The following is an 18,250-nucleotide window of genomic DNA, read 5'->3' as shown; positions in this document are numbered from 1 at the left end:
CTCAGTGCTTGTTAGTACTAGCTTTCACTGAAAAATACTCCAGTACAAAAGAAAAGTGACACAAGAAGCACATGCAAAGAAAAGCATGTGGAATAATAGGCTGATGTTTCAGTTGGTGAAACTGAAGTAGGTATCACAAGTGGAGTGAAGATAAGGGTTGATGTGTTTGCTGCTTTTACCCTGGCTGTTAAAAGGGGCAATCTGAATACCATTGCTCATAGCAAATAAGATGATTCATAGTTTACTGACACCTGTATTTGTCCTCCTTGTGATATCTGTGCCTCTCTGCAGTTGGAAGCTAGAGTTTGTTTTGGGCTGGATAGGGTTTACAAGTAGTTTTTTTAAGAGATTTGTGTGCTACCTCAGGATTTTGGAATTAAATGCTCCTAAAATTCAATTCCTCAGACTATCACCAAGAACCAAGATAACACTTAAAAGCACTTAAATCTGTGGTTCTCTAAACTGTTTATTCAACTCACATTACTCCATTCATGAATCACTTATAGGTGTTTCCTAATCAACATCCTCAGTGATAAATTGCTTTGTGTAGCCATCATAAGAAGACAGAACAAAAATAACAAAACACATGCAGAAGAAAAAAAAAGACATATTGACAGGTATGTTGAAAGCATTTTACATTGTGAATTCAGTAAAAATAGAAAAAACCCCAACAATTAAAAAAACACAAACTGACCAAAAAAAAAAAAAAAAACACCAAAAACCAATTAACTATTCAATATTTCCATGTCAATGATCAGCATTAAACACTGAAACCAAAGACAAGTAAAGATAAGAGATACCTGAGTTATTCTAGTGTCTCTCAGCAGTGTAAACTCATGTACTTAACATTTTATTTTTTGGATTTCAACTAAATTTCATATACACATTAAAAAAAAATTTAACTCCTATATCACTGGCAACTTGGCTAAACTTTTGGCAAATTGGAAATGTGACAACAGGCACGTAAATTACTGCAAGACCCTATAGCTTTAGAGGTACCTTTTAAAAGGAACTGTTTAAAAAGAAAGTACAATAGGTTTACAAAAGTAACTACTTGTTTTGTTCATTCATTTTTTCCTAATAATCTCATCTTTTTGAGGAGTAAAAGGTTTAGTTTCCACCCTTTAGACTGTATTTGTCCTTTACATGCAGCAGTGAGCTTCTGTAGAGGGTGAGGTCCCAGGGCAAGCACATGGGACTTGCTCCCAGCATTGTGGAGCAATGCAGAGTAACCACTCAGCTTTCAGGGCAGCTATCAAGCACAGACCAACTTCCCTTTATGTACTCAGACTGGCCTACCAAAACTGCTGTTTGAAGTTAATAATCCATAAACTGCAGTAGAGAAAAACATACTTAAGTCTGCCATTTATTGAATTTAATACATACTTGGGCAACAAGAAACTGATAAAAACACTGCCCATGTGCCACATGCTGTGACTTCGTGCAAGAAAACCAGGATAATGAAGAGCTGCAGTGAGGGACAGGGGAATAGTGAGGGGAACAAGTATTTCTTCCTTTCCAGCTGCCCAGGCTTTGAGAAGCAGCTTAAAGTTTCATACATCCATTAGCCTGAAGTGAATAAGAGTGTTGGGCTACAACATTATTTGTATAAAATATGCTGTGCCACAGAAGATGTCAACATCCCATCTATTCATATTTGCCTATATACTATAGCGCTACTATCTGTATTTTACAAGTTGTCCCTGATCCACTTCAGACAGAACAACATAAGCTGGTCTTAACTCTTAACTGATAGCTAAACCATCTTATCAGCTGGGACAGACAAGGGAGCTCACACCAGCCTGCACCAGGAAAATTAGGGGGCAGCAGCCTCTGACAGCCATGCTGAGGCAGTCAACAGGCAGGGAGAGATGCCACATGAAGTCTGCCAAGTTAGACCCACAGTACAACATGATTTCACAAGCACCTAATGGAGGTCCATAAAGGGATCTTGGCTCCCTTCCACCTCCTGCCCTTGAACATGGCACAGAGGTGACATCCTCCCACTTCCCGCACCCCACACATGCCTCCCATGCCCATCCTATGCACTGCTTGTGCCTCTGCCGCTCTCTGCAGCTGCCCACACCTCCAGAAATTTGTGTGTAAGGCAACTAGATACAGGCAGGCCAGAGGAAGAGATAAGACAAGCATTAACGCAGGCACACTGTGCAGGAGCAGCTTCAAGAGGAAGAGCTGAAGTCCCAGTTTATTGCAGCAGAGAGAAAAGAAGCCAGGAAAGGCACAGAGAGACAGGCAAGGGGTGCACACTCAGCAAATACCATCAAGTCATGTCAAGATTCAAAAACACCCCTGATTAGTTCTTTTACTGATATGCCACTAGTCAATAGGTATTTCATGGTATTTCATGAGCTTCATAATGAATTAAATCCTATTTGGCTTGTATTACTAGACTAATGCTGTGGCATCTTTCCCAACACATTCCATGAATATTGCTTCTTGTACCAGAATCTGTCTTGCTCTACCAATAAATACTTAATAGAAAGATCACATTATATTGAAATACCATAAAGTTACATTATTCCCTGTATTTTCAACAGAGGTGCTGACTAGCAAGTATTTCAAAGAATCATAGAATAGCCTGGGTTGGAAAGATCACCTAGTTCCAAACTCCTGCCATGGCCAGGGACACTTTTCACTAGACCAGGTTGTTCAGAGTTGGAAAGATCACCTAGTTCCAAACTCCTGCCATGGCCAGGGACACTTTTCACTAGACCAGGTTGTTCAGAGCCTGGGCCTTTCAGGGAGAGGGCATCCACAGCTTCTCTGGGCAAACTCTTCCTCACTTTAAGCTTATGTTCCTTTAGGTTTTCAAATCCTAGGTCTTTCTACGTTTTCTTCAGGTAAACATGTGAGCACAAGTGTTCCCACTCCTCAAGGAAGTTTTCAGGGTACATCCACACTGTCTAATGCCATGTCAATACCCCATGATTCTACCTCTACCTGAGGCAGCTCCAAGGCAGCCTGAGTGCGTCCCAGGCAGCACCCCAAGTGTTGAGCAGCAGAATAAATCAGGCAGCATGCTGTTCCCAGGCTGCTCCCAACAACCAGAAAAACTTGTTGAAACTTCTCCCACATGGTAGTGTTCAGTACAGACCTACACATGGGTCTGGGAGAAACTGAATTACAATGAAGTAAGGAAGAGAGTATCCATACATGGCAGTAAGTTTTCTGGTTTGTCTGAACAGCTTTAATTAACATACCTTGATTAGCTATGCAAGCAAAAAAAAAAACATCAGTAAGAGCTGGTTTGCTGCCTCACTATGACTTTTCAAGCATCATACTATTCTGTCTTGGTGACGGCCACACCCAAGACCCAACAAAAATTCCAATTTAAAAGGTATTTATAAATTAAGTATCCACAAACTTACAATTCTATAACTATACACATGACATCTACAGTTGCAAAGGACAAGTCTAAGAGGTTGCTCCAATGTAGCCTCATCAACACCGCCCCTCACCAGCCAGCTGGCACTGACCTGCCTCCTCGGCTCCCGGCCTCACTGCCTATATGGCCCATCCTTAAGGACGGACCTGCCCCACGTGGCAGCAAAAGTGACCTGTCTCCAAAGAAGAGGAAGGCAGCAAGACAGGCGGCCACCCTTCCACCTTGCCAGACAACTCCTGGCTAGACATCAACCCTCAGCCCTACATTTTAATATCACCATCTTAAGCACATGGGCCACACCTCTTCCCTGTCTCTAACCTTCACCCCTAAAGAGAAAAACCTCAGTTTCTTGATGCATGGGATCACCCTTTGGGAGCAAAAGGTGTGGGAAGAAAAAGGCATTTTTAAACAATAAGGTCCCTGATGCAGAGGGGCCATGCACATGCCACGAACTAACTTGCTCTTCATGACAGGAGAGCTCTGTTCATGTGAGGCATAGCCAGAGGTCCTTGAGAGACAGGCACCGGGAGGTGTGGGGCACACCCAGAGGGTTTGGAGGAACAAGTACTGCTTAGTGCCAGAACCAGTGAAAAGGTTTAGGGGCACAGACACGGTGTGGTGTAGGGCACAGACAGAAAGCCTGGAAGCTAGGCACTGATGGGTGAAGTACACTCAGTGGGGTTGGAGGAGGAAGCACCAGAGAGCACTGCCTGAGCGCCTGGAAGTATGGCACAGGAGGGTGCAGACAGGGAGAGGGACCAGGAATGCAGGTGCACCCAAAGGACGACGGTGAGGAGCAAAAAATCTCAGCGCGGCATAGCTAGGGGCTGCGGAAGACAGAAGAGGTACGCGGGAGCAAGCAGGGAGTTTGAAAGGAAGGTGGGCAGGAGGCAGCCCGAGACCCGTCCCGTCCCGTCCCGCCCAGCCCCGCACGCCCAGCGCGGGACAGACCGTGCGGAAGAGCGCCGAAGGCTCCCGTTCCCGATCCCCGCGCTCCGGTTCCCCGCTGGACCCACTCACGCGGCAGCAGCGCGCCCCACCTGTCCCCGCTCCGCCGGGCGGCAACTGCGCCGCGGCACCGCGCGGCCGCGGAAAGCAGCCCGCAGCGCCCGCCCCGGCCCGCCCCGGCCCCACGGCCCGCCCCACGGCCCGCCCCGGCCCCACGGCCCGCCCCACGGCCGGCCCCACGGCCCGCCCCCGCCCCACGGCCCGGCCCGGCCCCACGGCCCGCCCCACGGCCCGCCCCGGCCCCACGGCCCGGCCCACGGCCCGCCCCGGCCCCACGGCCCGCCCCGGCCCCACGGCCCGCCCCACGGCCCGCCCCACGGCCCGGCCCGCCCCGGCCCCACGGCCCCACGGCCCGCCCCGGCCCGCCCCGGCCCGCCCCAGCCTGTCCGCAGCGCCCGCCCCACCGCGCCCGCCCCACCCGCAGCTCTCGCCCCGCCCCGCCCCGCACCGCCCGCCCCGCCCCGCACCGCCCCGCCCCGCCCCGCACCGCCCCGCACCGCCCCGCCCCGCCCCGCACCGCCCCGCCCCGCCCCGCACCGCCCCGCACCGCACCGCCCCGCCCCGCCCCGCACCGCCCCGCACCGCCCCGCCCCGCCCCGCACCGCACCGCCCCGCCCCGCACCGCCCCGCACCGCCCCGCCCCGCACCGCCCCGCCCCGCCCCGCACCGCACCGCCCCGCCCCGCACCGCCCCGCCCCGCCCCGCACCGCACCGCCCCGCACCGCTCCGCCCCGCCCCGCCCCGCCCCGCCCCGCACCGCACCGCCCCGCCCCGCACCGCACCGCCCCGCTCCGCACCGCCCCGCCCCGCACCGCTCCGCACCGCCCCGCACCGCCCCGCACCGCCCCGCACCGCTCCGCACCGCCCCGCACCGCACCGCACCGCCCCGCCCCGCACCGCTCCGCACCGCCCCGCCCCGCCCCGCACCGCTCCGCTCCGCTCCGCACCTCCCCGCCCCGCCCTGCACCGCACCGCACCGCTCCGCACCGCCTTCCATTGCCCCCGCCGCCCTGCGCCGCTCTCTCCACCGGGAGCCCGGGCTGAGTGTTATCGACCTTCGACAGCGAGAAGGTGAAGGCCATAAGTGCGATCCGAGGGTTGGAGCACTTTCCCTGTAAGCAAAAGCAGAGGGAGTTGGGGCTGCTCAGCCTGAAGAGAAGTCTTCGCGAAGACCTCATAGTACCTTTTAGTGCCTCAAGGCGGCCGTAGGAAAGATGGGGAGGGACTTTTAACAACGGCATGTAGTGATATGACATGGGGGGAATGGCTTTGAACTGAAAGAGGATGGGTTTAGATTGGGTATTAGGAAGAAGTTCTCCATTGTGAGGGTGTTGAGACACTGGAACGGGTTGCCTAGAAAAGTTGTGGATGTCCCATCTCTGGCAGTGTTCAAGGCCAGCCTGGAGAGGGCTTCTGAACAACTTTGTCTAGGGAAAAATGTCCTTCCCCACAGCAGGGTCATTGGAAATAGGTGCTCTTCAAGGTTTCTTACAAGCTAAACTGTTTGGTGGTCCTATGTCAGCTGGTTTTCTAACTATTGTGATACCCACTGGTGTGCTGTTAAGGGGTTCTCCAGATGTCCCTAGATCTCAATCTCACTAGCAATGGAGGAGGGAAAACGGCAACATGGCTTCTTGGTGCTGCTTTGGAATTGTGGCAACTAAGTATCACCCAAGGCAACACCAGGAAAGTGTAAAGATTTATTTTTTTAAAAATAAAACACAACCAGTCAGCTTTGGCTCACTGCTTTAGGGAACACTCCCACCCCCAAAAATGCACCACTCCTCTCTTAGAGGATATTCAGGATGACAGTAACCATCCCCAGTGACTCCCCTCTAGAGAAGTATGGGGCACAAAGAAAGGTAACCAGGATTTTTTAGTGTGTAAACAGGTGCTCCATTTTAGTTGATATATCACTTAAGTCCATGGAAGTCTAGAAATAACAGCTTTTTGAGATGGTTAGCATAGAGATGGATGATTGCTTAAGTCAAAAGACTGCATAAACAAGGAGTAGGGAGAGGATATGAAGGCAACTTGAAGAAAACAGGCAAACTCTGATGATGTACAGAAATGCACAAGATGAAAGGTCTGTGAGCTAACACTGTGAAATGAATACATGGCCAATGTCAATGCAGAGATGCATAAGGAATCTCTGAGTTGGAGGACAGCAACAAGCTCAAACCTCAAACCTGAAGTTTGTGATAACAAGAGGCAGAACCAGCACAGAAAGCTTGTTAAAAGTGTGGAAACATTATAAAAGGCTGACAAATAGATGGTGGGATGTGGAAAACATAGCTTGTAGCAGAGATCTCACAGAAGCTTCATAACTTCATTGATTAGGGTGGGGAGTACAAAGAGGATCTTGTCCTTTAGGATTTGCTTCATGCTTCTATTGGAATTGTTAGGATTATGACAGATGATGAAATCCCTGGGCTTTTGAAAGAGCGTCTTAATAAGATTATTGGGTTTGGCCAAAAGGGATATGTCAAAATATGATAAACCATTGAGCAATACTGTATGTCTCACCGAGGATGGGAAAACCAGCATAACAAAATTTTATCATTCCCTTTTCGCTTCAGTATTCAGAAGTTAGAACCATTTTTTATTTCTTGGTTCACCACTTTTTTTTTTTTTTTTTTTTTTTTTTTTTTTTTTTTTTTTTTTCCCTAAAAGATTGGGCAAGAAAAACCACAAATATACCTTAGGAACCACCATATCCCTGCCCAGGCAGAGTCCTTGGGAGCCTCAAGGGTAGTAAGTCTTGACTTTTTCCAGAGGGATGTGGTTTAGCCAGCAACTAATATTCCTCCCGTGTTGCAAAATCTGTTTTGCCATGCCTGATAGGGCTGCCTTGGCTGAAAAAAAATGTGACACTGGGGTGCATAGCAATAAGAAGTAGGTTACCTATAGGTTTCAAAAATATGCAGCTGTTGTCATTCATGAAAAAAAGAAAACCAAGCCAAAAAACAATAACCAGATGCTAACTAACAGCTCTAACACATTTGATGCCAACAGTGTTAGCATCAACAGCTTTTCCATCTTTGGAGCCAATACATTAAGTCCTTGCTTTCCATGCATTTTAGGAGCAAAGGCAATTTGAACCAGTAGGCAAGTCTGTGAGGGCTGTGACAGGACAGAAATAATGGTTGACCTGTTCAGGGCAGGTAAATCATTAACATGCATCAGGAAAAAGGCAGCATAAAGGAGACAGCTGTGCCCTACACAAAGAAAACTGAGACACAGAGCAAGTCAGAGACATTTACATTGTAAAAGAGGGAGATAGCAGCTGACAGGTTTTCTCAGTTCTTAGCATGTTAGAGCTGCACATGATATTTACTGTAAATTTAAGTAATCTTTTAAGTTCTCTACATGCCCCATCCAAGAATGGGACAGGAGATAAACATAGACACCGGAGATGGCCCAATGGACTTTACAAGATGCTAAAGACTTAACTACTAGTGTATAATGGATGAAGAACTGTGCTTGCCGTGAATAGTGATAGTCAGTGCTTTACCTTATTTTTTTTACCTTACTAGAATGCAAGTAGCCAATATGTTTAAGAGTCTTTTAGAGATAAGTGCTCTCTAGAGCTGTATTTGAAGCCTTGAACAGCTCATTAGCAGGAGAATCACATGAACCACTCTCTAGTCCAGCAACAGTGTTAGGTGCTTTTACTGACACAGTACAAGGTAGTCATACCAAGAACACCAACAGGTATCTGCACACCAATCTTGAAGAGATGCCAGGGTAACCCAGATTTTGTTTGCAAGCTTTACTCTTCTGGAGAACACCTGGTTTGCCTGTACTTGCACTAGTGTTCTGAGTCACAACTGCCAAACCTGTCCGAGGAAGGTTCTGCTGCAAGTGGCCAGTCTCCCACAGCTGTCACAGCAGTGTGTTGGGCAGCTGGATTGACAAAAGAAGGGCCCTCTATGCCCCTTCTCATTTTCCCATTGGAGTTACTTTCAGAGTTTTCTTACTGATTGTTGCAGAAAATACTGCTTCTTCTAATCCTCTGAGCCAGAACAGTGCCTTTCATTTAGCTGAGGCTTTCTGGTAATTTTTCTGCCTAGGTCTCTTCCAGAACACTATGGACCACCCCTGGTGTAATGCTGGCAGTGACTTTCCAGAAGCAGTTTCCACACCACAAAGGAATTCTTCCTCAGACATGTATCATCAACTTTTCTATGGGACAAGGTGAGAACATGACTCAGTCCTGCTCATATCTCTCTGGATGAGCTGAGGGAGGTTTCCCCCTCTGTCTGGGGACACAGACTGCAGGTGAGTGTACAGAAGTGAGTAGTCACTGCTGGGTTTGCGTGTCTTCTTGACACCACAAACACGCCACAGTGTATTCAGCTATTGTCAAGTCAGCCTGTTTCAATAGCTGTGTGTTGACCTACATGTTGGGTTCCAGTTTTGGCATTTGAACAATAGTGAATTTGATGAACTCTTGCAAATATGACCAAGCTATTCAGAAGAGAACTTTCCATGTAAACCCAACTATCTCAAGTAACAATATTAAAACCATTAGGTCCATAGAAAGTTGTTCTGCCTCTGAGACTGATGCTGGGCAGGAGTTAAGGAAGAAGGGGCCAAAAAGGTAGGGTGAATAATGACTATTGCACAAGTATAAGAAATAATCTTAAGTATATGAAAAATGTCATTAAAGGGGATGTTTAACAGAAGCAGTGTCATGGTGTCATACATATATAATATACATATGTAATATATATATCCTACTATATATGTATAATTTAAGCTTTCTGCGTAATGAATATAGTAAACACATGTAGAATATACTGTATATACAAATAAACTGTATATATGTATATGTATGTAGTATTATATTATATTATATTATATTATATTATATTATATTATATTATAATTACATTATATTCTATTATATTATAATTACATTATATTCTATTACATTACATTACATTATTATATTTCTATACATATATGTATATAATATACATATGTAATATAAATATTCTACTATATATGTATAATTTAAACTTTCTGCATAGTGTAGATAGTAAACTCATGTAGAATATACTGTGTATACAAATAAACTTATAATGCATACACACATATATAATGCACTTTACTATATACACACTGAGCTTCTCAAATGAAAACTGGTAGTGACTCATCTCCTCAGAGTGTATTGCTTGAATGCAGGCTGATTGCAACTCAGTCTATACCAGGAAGGAAAATTAAATCACCCACAAAAAGTGCATTGCAGTCAGCCAAAGAAGTCTGAGTAAACATAGTGAGAAAACCAAAGTACACCTGGCCAGCCTGTTTCCAAAAATCATAACCTTGCATCGGCAGATTTTTCATTTTAATCTGCCCCATGTCTGAAAAATGTATATGGAAAGAAGAGCTGGACAGTGGCTGTTCTGGAGCCTACATCTTACAGCTTTTCACAGCTGAGAATTCTAATTTGGATGCTATCTACCATTTTAAATCTTTCATAAGTCAAATTCTACCTGTATGTGTTACTGATGTGATGGAAGCTAAAGTATTATCCTGCAGGAACTCACACAGACAAAGCTAAAGGAAGCAGCAGTCTTTTTAGGATTCCAGAGGGCTATAGAACTTTTTGCTGCTCCTGGGCCAGAACAGCATGCTGTATTCACAGCCTTTTCCATCAGCTGGGTCCATAAACATGTCTGGAAACACAGGCTCTTTTTAGAAAGTAGGAACTCCATGACCCCAAAAGGATTCTAACATGTATCATTAAAAAAAACAAACAAACAAACAAAACAAAACAAAACAAAACAAAACAAAACAAAAAATAATCAACAAGGATTTTACCTGATTAAAAGTGATTTCAGAAACAAGCAAGTTAATGAAGCAAGAAAAGATAAACCAATATAGCCTATGGAAACTCTTTGGTGCTAATGAAGATTTGGCTGTCTGCATCATCTCCACATGCCCTGTGCTGCACAATATCTGCAAGGGTAAGAACAAATAAGATCTTTGGTGTAGGCTTGAGTATCTGCTGGTTTGCACTTTGAACCTGAAGGAGACAGTCTCTTTATCCAAGCAGCATGTGGTGATACAGATGTATAAATATGCTAGTTCTTCACTATTGAATCATCATACTCTAGAAGCTCATAGGCTGCCATGTTCCTTGACTGGAGGGACAGGGATGCTGTTAAACAGTTCTCTCTCTGCTATGTTCAGTGTCCATGCAAAAGCTTCAACTAATTTTGCCAGACTGCAGACATTTTGCTGTGAGAATGCATTACAAAGATGGTACACCTGGGTGAAGGAATGAGAACTGACCTTCAAATCAAAGCCCTTGAGTTATTTTGTTTGTTTCATACTCAGACCAGCAAGGCTCAGGACATAATTTGTAAGGCAACTGAGTGTCACAGTGAGAAAGAGAAATCTAAAAAATTTCTGAGGAAGCTCACCTCTCCCTGTTCCAAAACCAACCATCTACTTTTTTCTCCTGTCCTTTCTCGTATTTCTTATGCCAGCATCCACAAAGACTCCCATTAACAGCCACTAAATTGCATAACTTTCCTAACAGTGAAACAGTTTTTCTACCCTATCTCTGCCAATCTCTGAGATATGAAGAAAAATGAAAGACTAGAAAAGGGAACTTTATGATTAATTATAACAAATATATTAATATATAATAATGTATAATATATAAAATAATATATAATATATATTATATAATATATAATAATATAATTAATAATAATAATATAACAATATATAAAAATACGCCTTGAAAGATAGGACATTACTCAAGGAATACAAAAGTACAGTAAAATTATACCAAGAAGTTACTTCCTAAAATTGATTCTTGATCATATTACATGCACCTAACAATACATTGTTGAAACATAATCCTTTAATGGATTTTCATTTATTTATTTTTATAAAAACATCCTGCAGATGGGATTGGGAAGAAAAGCAGGAAAATAAAAGTAAAGAAATGTATAATCAAGGGAAAGAGGTACTCAACACATTTCTGGGAATATATTACAATTGTGCCTGCTTGGAGTCCCTGTCTGATTTTAAACAAATAAGGTTGTTTTTGTTCCAATTCTTCCCGTGACAGTTATGTCACCTGTGCTTGGTAAACAGGCCAGAGATTAAGAAGTTACTTTGAAAATGAAGATATAGCTACTAATGGTCAATACAAGGTAAACCATGGGAAAATAGTTGTGAGACAGACATGCTGTTTGAGACACTCAGGAAAGGAGCCATAGGCAAGATATGTTTCAAGTGGATTAAAATAAGTACTGACACTTTCTAAATTATGGTTCCAATAAATTTAGAAGCAACTAGTTTATCTAATGTAAGAACTTGCTAATTTAGTTTAATTTTTGGAGAAAATGCTAAGAAGAATAGGCTGGGAATTGCAACAGATCTTTAATTGTGTGGCATGTAGTTTGTACTGTCTTGTCATAGCTGCATTCCACACACAAACAGGTTGGTATTGAAACTGAGCATCTTCATTGGCAACATGCCTGTCGGACAATTCCTGAAAAAGAAATTGCATAAGATAATTACTAATCAATCAAACAGGAATCTTGTTATATTTCATAGTTAATGACACCTCTGTGGTGACCCATATGTGTAAGACTAGCACAGGTCAGGCATTTTAAAATAGGCTTTTGAAATGAAGCGGAAAAAATAAACAACAAAGCAAAACCAACAAAGTAAAGCCAACAAAACAGCTCCAACTAAAACAAAACAAAAAATGCGCCCAAACAAACAAGAAAAGAAATCTCCAGTCATGTATTTGTTTTTCTAGCAGTGCTGCAAAAGGCATAATGGATATCTTTTCTTATGATGCAGAAATGTGGACACCCAATGGCTTTCCTTTATGAAAGTATGCATTGTGCAAGCCTGCAGTTACATCCACAACTTATTAAGAGTCACAAACATTTAAAAAGTCACCATCTTTCAGTGCACGTTCAGGTGTGCTGCAAAGTAGCAGTAGCACTCATGAAGAAAATGCTGGAGGAGTCATAGATCTGTTTTAGTCTGGAGAGTGAGAGAGCACCAAATGCCACCCTCAGTGGGCAGGGCATTCATGTTTCTCTTTGGACTGAGGAAGACACTGATCAGAACAGTTAGACAAACTGCCTGGTAAGATCTTATAAGGACTTACCTGAAGCATCTTAGAGAGATCTGGTGCTAGGACAAGTTACAGTTTTCAGTCCCTTCAAATAATGAGCTGAAGCTGTGCAGGGAAAACAGCAAATACAGAAAATGCGTACAACAAAACTCTGGCTGGAGAAGAAAAGATTTCACCTCACACTGTTGTTACCCAAACAAAAACTCTTTCATGCTCTATTCTGCCCATGGTCTTCTCCTTCCTCTTTGGCACCGAGGTCATGCCATAGAAGTAGGCATCAAGTATGTCCTTTCTTGTGTCTTCTCTCTTTAGTGCCTTTTGGACATTCTCCAAAGGGTAACAGAGAGTTTTAAGACCTCAACAAAACAAAGGGAAAATAAAACCACATGCTCAAATATCTAAGATATACTCAACATTCACGCTACATAAAACTATCTCTAGCCTTCTTCAAACAAAAGATTCTGATCCTGGCTACACACTCCTGACCAGCTAATGCAGCCATACATAGACCTCATTATCTTTTACTCCATGGGGTAGAAGACAATATTACAGAAACGTTTATTCCTACATTTGTTGTTTTATCCTGCTTTTCTTTAACCTTTACAATCAAATCTGATATTTTCATAAGAAAAAACTCATACACCACAATGCAGCCAGCACATCAACATATGCATTCCTATTGTGATTAAAGTACTCCTTCTAAAGGATATGCATTTACATATGCATGTCATAAGAGTTCATATAAACATATCTGAACTCCTTTTATTCTTCCCAGCTCAAGTGTCTGTAACCACAGCAACAATAAACCCAGAACTAAAGCCTTCCTCAAGGACTAAGTAAACTCTTTTCAGTCTGACTAGCCTGACATAGCTGAACTGTACTTAATAAGCACCATGTCAGGAAGAGAGGTAACAAGAAAGGAGCTGGCCCCATAAGGTTATCAAACAGTTGCCTGTGCTGTGCCTGTTGCCTGTGTTATTTGTCTGTGCATCAATCCACTTTGGGGATTTTACTGGCCTGACTTTATTATCAGCTCAAGAAAAAACCCTGTATACCCCTTTGCAGGCCAACAGATTCATTTACATTGCCATTATTATCCTTGATCTTCAAGACACCCATGAGAATATCTTTTAAGGAGACACTACTAACAGGCAGAGTTGTGACATGCTTGCAGAGATGGGCTAAGTAGTCTGTTTTTATTACAAAGTGCTTGAAGTTCCTTTACTCCATTCCATTCACCATAAATGGCACTTGAAACATTTCTGTTTAAATGAGGGAAGCAGAGTTTCAAACAGTGAGCATCTAGGCTTAAATATATCAATAGGTACATGCCCAGAAAAAGACATTCTGGAGCCTAAATTCAGTACTGAAGAAAGAAAACCAACCAAACTAGTGAAACATACAGTCTCAGAAACCAAATGGTTTCTTCCAAAAAAAAAAAAAAAAAAAAATAAAAAAAGACCACTATATTCTAGCTAAGCAATTCTACTTGTCAGCAAGAGACTTAAAATAGACTTAAAATGCATGAGGGCATATTTTTGTTACAGGATATATCTCAGGCCTATATTGATGCTAAGAACCTTTTCCCAGGCAGACTTCTGACATTTTTCACAGTTGCCTCTGGGGACATGTTAAGCACCTGCACAAGGCACCATTATGCTTTAAATAAATAAACAAACAAATGAATAAATAAATAAATAATGTCTTAAATAAATAAATACAGTACTACAGCTTCAGTGTAGTGCTGTATTTATTGCTCTCCTCCTACTCCTTCTTTACTATGGTTAAATAGAGCTACAGTAAAATGTGAAAGTGGGAATGTGGCTTCATATCAAATGGCAGAGAATTATTTCATTTTTAGCTGTGGGTGGGAGCTGAGAAAAAAGATCATAGAGTGGCTTGGGTTTGAAGAGACCATAAAGATCATCTAGCTCCAACCCCCCTGTCATGTGCAGGACACTTCCCACTAGACAAGGTTTCTCAGCTCCAACATGGCTTTGACACTACCAGGGATGGGGCATCCACAACTCCTCTGGGCAACCTGTTCCAGTACCTCAGCAACCTCACAGCAAAGAATTTTTTCTGGAGAAGTCCTTTTAAGGGTGCTTGTTTTCATACCTCCACCCACTTTGACATGCCTTTACACCCATTCTAGAGTAAGCCACAGGCAAAGCAATGGGCTACAAGAACACTTCAAACAGAGACTGGCTGAGCATAATGCAACTGTTTGCAATTGAATCTTATTTTAAAATCTCAACATTTCCAAGAAAGCTGCACTTCCTTGATTGTTATCTCTGCATCAGTCTAGGGACTGTTATGGAATAATACACAGTCTGATGTTTTCCATATGGAGACATTTTGGGGGCTAAATCTTCAGGGAAGTTTGCAAGTCCTACATTCATAGACCAGTTCTACACCTTGAGGTACTATTTTCTCTGTGCATGTGACACCCACAAACTCAAAAATTATGATTTCTAGACAGCGCATAGGAAAAAATCAGTACTTCTAGAAGTTAAATATTTCTCTTAAACTGGATAGCAGAAAACTAATAACTGATGCTACTTGTAATTTCTGTGATTCTGACATGGCTTCTCAGGTATTTCTAAAGAATATTTTGAAGCCTCCTCTTTAATCTTTTCCCTTCCTGACAACTCTTGTTTCATAGAGAGACTTACTACAGTTGAGGTATTATATTTATTACATTTGTTGTGCTCACCTTTTCTATTGAGAGATGCAGTAAGAGAACAAAATGGAAATTCTATACTTAGGTCAAGATTTTCGGAGACATTTTACGTTCTTGAATGCAGCTGAAATGCTTCTTGGTAGATATAATATAAGGACTATTGCTTACTGTTGCTTTCTAGTCACTCTTTCCATTCTTAAGGCAGCTTGTCTCTTTGTCAGATACTTAAGATGAGGAGAAGAAGTTACCTTCAAGCACTTTTGGTTTTTTCTGGTGGCAATACTTTGATATATGAAGCCGTACAAGAATTAATGACCTTTGTCAGGAAATGACCGCTAATCTTCTGGTCTAAGATTCTTCAAATTGCAGAGAATACTGAAGGAAGTTATCCTTACATATAGAAGTTAATGTTACAACAACCACAGCAACAAAAAAAAAAGTTAAAAATACATAAATGAGAAAAACCAAGGACACTTCCTTTCTCCCACTCTTTTTGATTATCAGTTGGGTTACTTCTTGTTCTTAGATATCTGGTCTTTGTCTTTGCTAGGGGATTCAGAAGCTTCCAGACACAAATAATTAAATCTAAATTATGAAATTATTTCTACCATTATTTTATTATGACATATAAATAAATATTTTGATATCACTAAAAGAGGACTATGCAAAATGCCAAGTGGATACTTCTCAATGACATTGGAAATTGCATTTCATCAAATTGTATACAGGAAATGTCAAAATATCTGTTAATCCTGTAAATTCAGAAAAAGTTGTAAAGTTTTGAAAATCTGAACCACATTTGGCCTCCAAATTCAACATGTGTGGATACCTTTTAAAAAATGCCAGGACATTGAGTTTTCTTGTGTAAAGTAATACTGTGTGATCTAAAATACTAATTCCAAAGCTTTGTTTTTCCAGCTGTACATATATATCATTGTATAGCGTTTGTGTGTCCAGGTTCTGGTAGCAGGAGTGGCTCCTAGGAGAAGCTGCAAGAAGCTTCCCACGTCAGACAGATCCAATCCTAGTTGGCTCCAGGATGGATCCACTGCTGGCCACGGCCAGATCAAGAAGGAACAGGAAGTTATTGCACAGGTGTTAATGCACTCAGAGAAGAGCAGAGTGAGAATAGGAGAGAGGAACAGCTCCACAGACGCCGAGGTCAGTGCAGGAGCTGCGTCAGGCACCAGAGCTGAGGTTCCACTGCAGCCTGTGGTGCAGACCATGGTGAGGCAGCTGTCGCCCTGCAGCCTGTGGAGGTCCCTGGGGATGCAGAGATCCATCTGCAGCCCCTGAGGACACCCACACTGGAGCAGATGGATGCCTGAGAGGAGACTGTGACCCTGTGGGAGGCCTGTGCTGGAGCAGGTGCTGGCAGGGACCTGCCCACCCATGGAGAGAGAAGCCCATGTTGGAGCAGGTTTCCTGGTAGGACTTGTGACCCTGTGGGGAACCCACACTGCAGCAGGCTTTTCTTGAAGGACTGCACCCTATGGAAAGGGACCCACACTGGAGCAGATTGTGAAGAACTGTAGCCTGTGGGAAAAACTCATAATGGAGAAATATCTCCCATGGAGGACACCCCATGGTGGAGCAGGAGAGGGTCTCTTTTCTCTGAGCAATGACAGGAACAACATGTGATGAATTGAATATAACTCCAATTCCCTGTCTCCCTGCATTATTATGGGGAAGGAGACAGAGCTGGGAAGAAGGGAGGAGTAAGGGAAGGTGGTTTTAATTTTCTCATTATAGAGATTTGATGCTTTTAGTAATTCATTTAATTAATATCTCCAAGTTCTATCTGTTTTGTAACCTGTAAGTGATCCCTTCCCCTGAGCCTTTTATTTTCTCTCCCCTGTTCAGTTGTGGAGGCTAGTGACAGAGCAGTTTTGGTGAGCACCTGACATTGAGCAGGGTCAACCAACTCCCAGCTACTAAAAAGCTCTTTTTATGTCCCCTACCTGGCCCTGATTTGCTGTATTCATCCCTTTCCCTCTGTGCACAGGCACTCATGCAACCCTTTTCTGTTCCACTCTGAAAGTGCCCAAGCCACTCTCAGAAAACTCAGTAGAAAACTTAATTACAATCAAAATCACCAATAGACTGTGCCACTGAAAGACAGGTCCTATACCCGTTCATGTTTAGGGGCATTTGCAGCTCCCGACATTATGTGGCACACATTAGCCTGCTTTCGTGCCTTCAGGTCAATCTGGTAAGTGTGAACAAGCTATAGAAGCATTACAACAGAGGAGTTTCTCAATGTGGCAGGATGGAGTCAAATGTCAGGGAAGTGCTTGCATTTTCACAGATGCTTTACTGGTTAATCTTTAACAGCTAAAAGGTTTTTAGATTAGAGTTTCTAAGAAAACACCTGATTTTTTTCGAATAGGCTACAAAAAAAAGTGGAGGGGAGAATAAGTTCTCCTAAGAAAGGGAAATAGATAAAGGAGAAAAAAAAGAAAGAAGCAACCAGAGAAGATGTAGTGGAAGAGTTGCCCTACACATTCCTTTAATTATGCTGCATTTTATTTTTTTAGGAATCTACCAAGACATAAGAGGATTTTCATTCATGGAAGAGCAAAGAAGCAATCCAATTTTGCAGCAGAGCTTGTTTCTTGCCACGTGAGGAGAGGTGACACAAAGTAAATTTTAATAATTTTGAACTCTTATCACCCAGTTGCCAAGGACATGCCTGTAACCAACTGTATGTCTTTAACAGCCCTGAGAGGTTCAAAAACTGTAGGCAGGCAGAGATGGCAGAGCGGTAAACAGGGCTGGCTGTCCCTGATTTTGTCATCTCTGGTAATACCTTTGTCTTCTTGAATAGGTGACAGCTCTGTCTGGAATACCACTTGGTGGATTTGGAATAATACAGAGTAACTACTTACTGGCAGATTTCTGCAGAGTCTGATCAAGGAAATCTTCTATGGTTTGTGTAGCATGAGCTCAGATTTTATAAGATTTGGGATAACTCTTACTTTCCTCAAGACATTTTTGACAATAGCTTTTAATGAAGCCAGGTGTCTCTGTCAAG

At 43.2% G+C, this 18,250-nt stretch overlaps 1 protein-coding gene and 2 long non-coding RNA genes across 3 annotated transcripts in view; 1 reads left to right on the top strand and 2 right to left on the bottom strand.

The window, feature by feature from the left end:
* The window catches only part of ELOVL7 (ELOVL fatty acid elongase 7), a 31,868-nt gene extending 27,368 nt beyond the window's left edge, over nucleotides 1-4,500 (bottom strand). Inside the window, exon 1 of the mRNA XM_021534471.3 lies at nucleotides 4,358-4,500. The gene's annotated coding sequence lies outside the window, so the exon portion shown is untranslated. The remainder of the gene's footprint in view (nucleotides 1-4,357) is intronic.
* An 862-nt stretch (nucleotides 4,501-5,362) lies between these two features.
* LOC144248315 (uncharacterized) lies at nucleotides 5,363-18,096 on the top strand. The gene is made up of 4 exons (XR_013341695.1): nucleotides 5,363-5,485; nucleotides 8,488-8,611; nucleotides 17,754-17,848; nucleotides 18,044-18,096. It is a non-coding gene; the product is annotated as an uncharacterized LOC144248315 (long non-coding RNA).
* On the bottom strand, nucleotides 11,803-13,450 carry LOC110472622 (uncharacterized). The gene is made up of 2 exons (XR_002465741.3): nucleotides 12,567-13,450; nucleotides 11,803-11,933 (listed from the first exon to the last, which is right to left on the bottom strand). It is a non-coding gene; the product is annotated as an uncharacterized LOC110472622 (long non-coding RNA).
* Nucleotides 18,097-18,250: the final 154 nt, after the last annotated feature.

This window comes from Lonchura striata, chromosome Z (genome assembly GCF_046129695.1).
Source record: "Lonchura striata isolate bLonStr1 chromosome Z, bLonStr1.mat, whole genome shotgun sequence".
Taxonomy (NCBI): domain Eukaryota; kingdom Metazoa; phylum Chordata; class Aves; order Passeriformes; family Estrildidae; genus Lonchura; species Lonchura striata.
The sequence above is the reverse complement of the archived record's forward strand: the minus strand, read 5'-3'. Positions and strand labels throughout refer to the sequence as shown.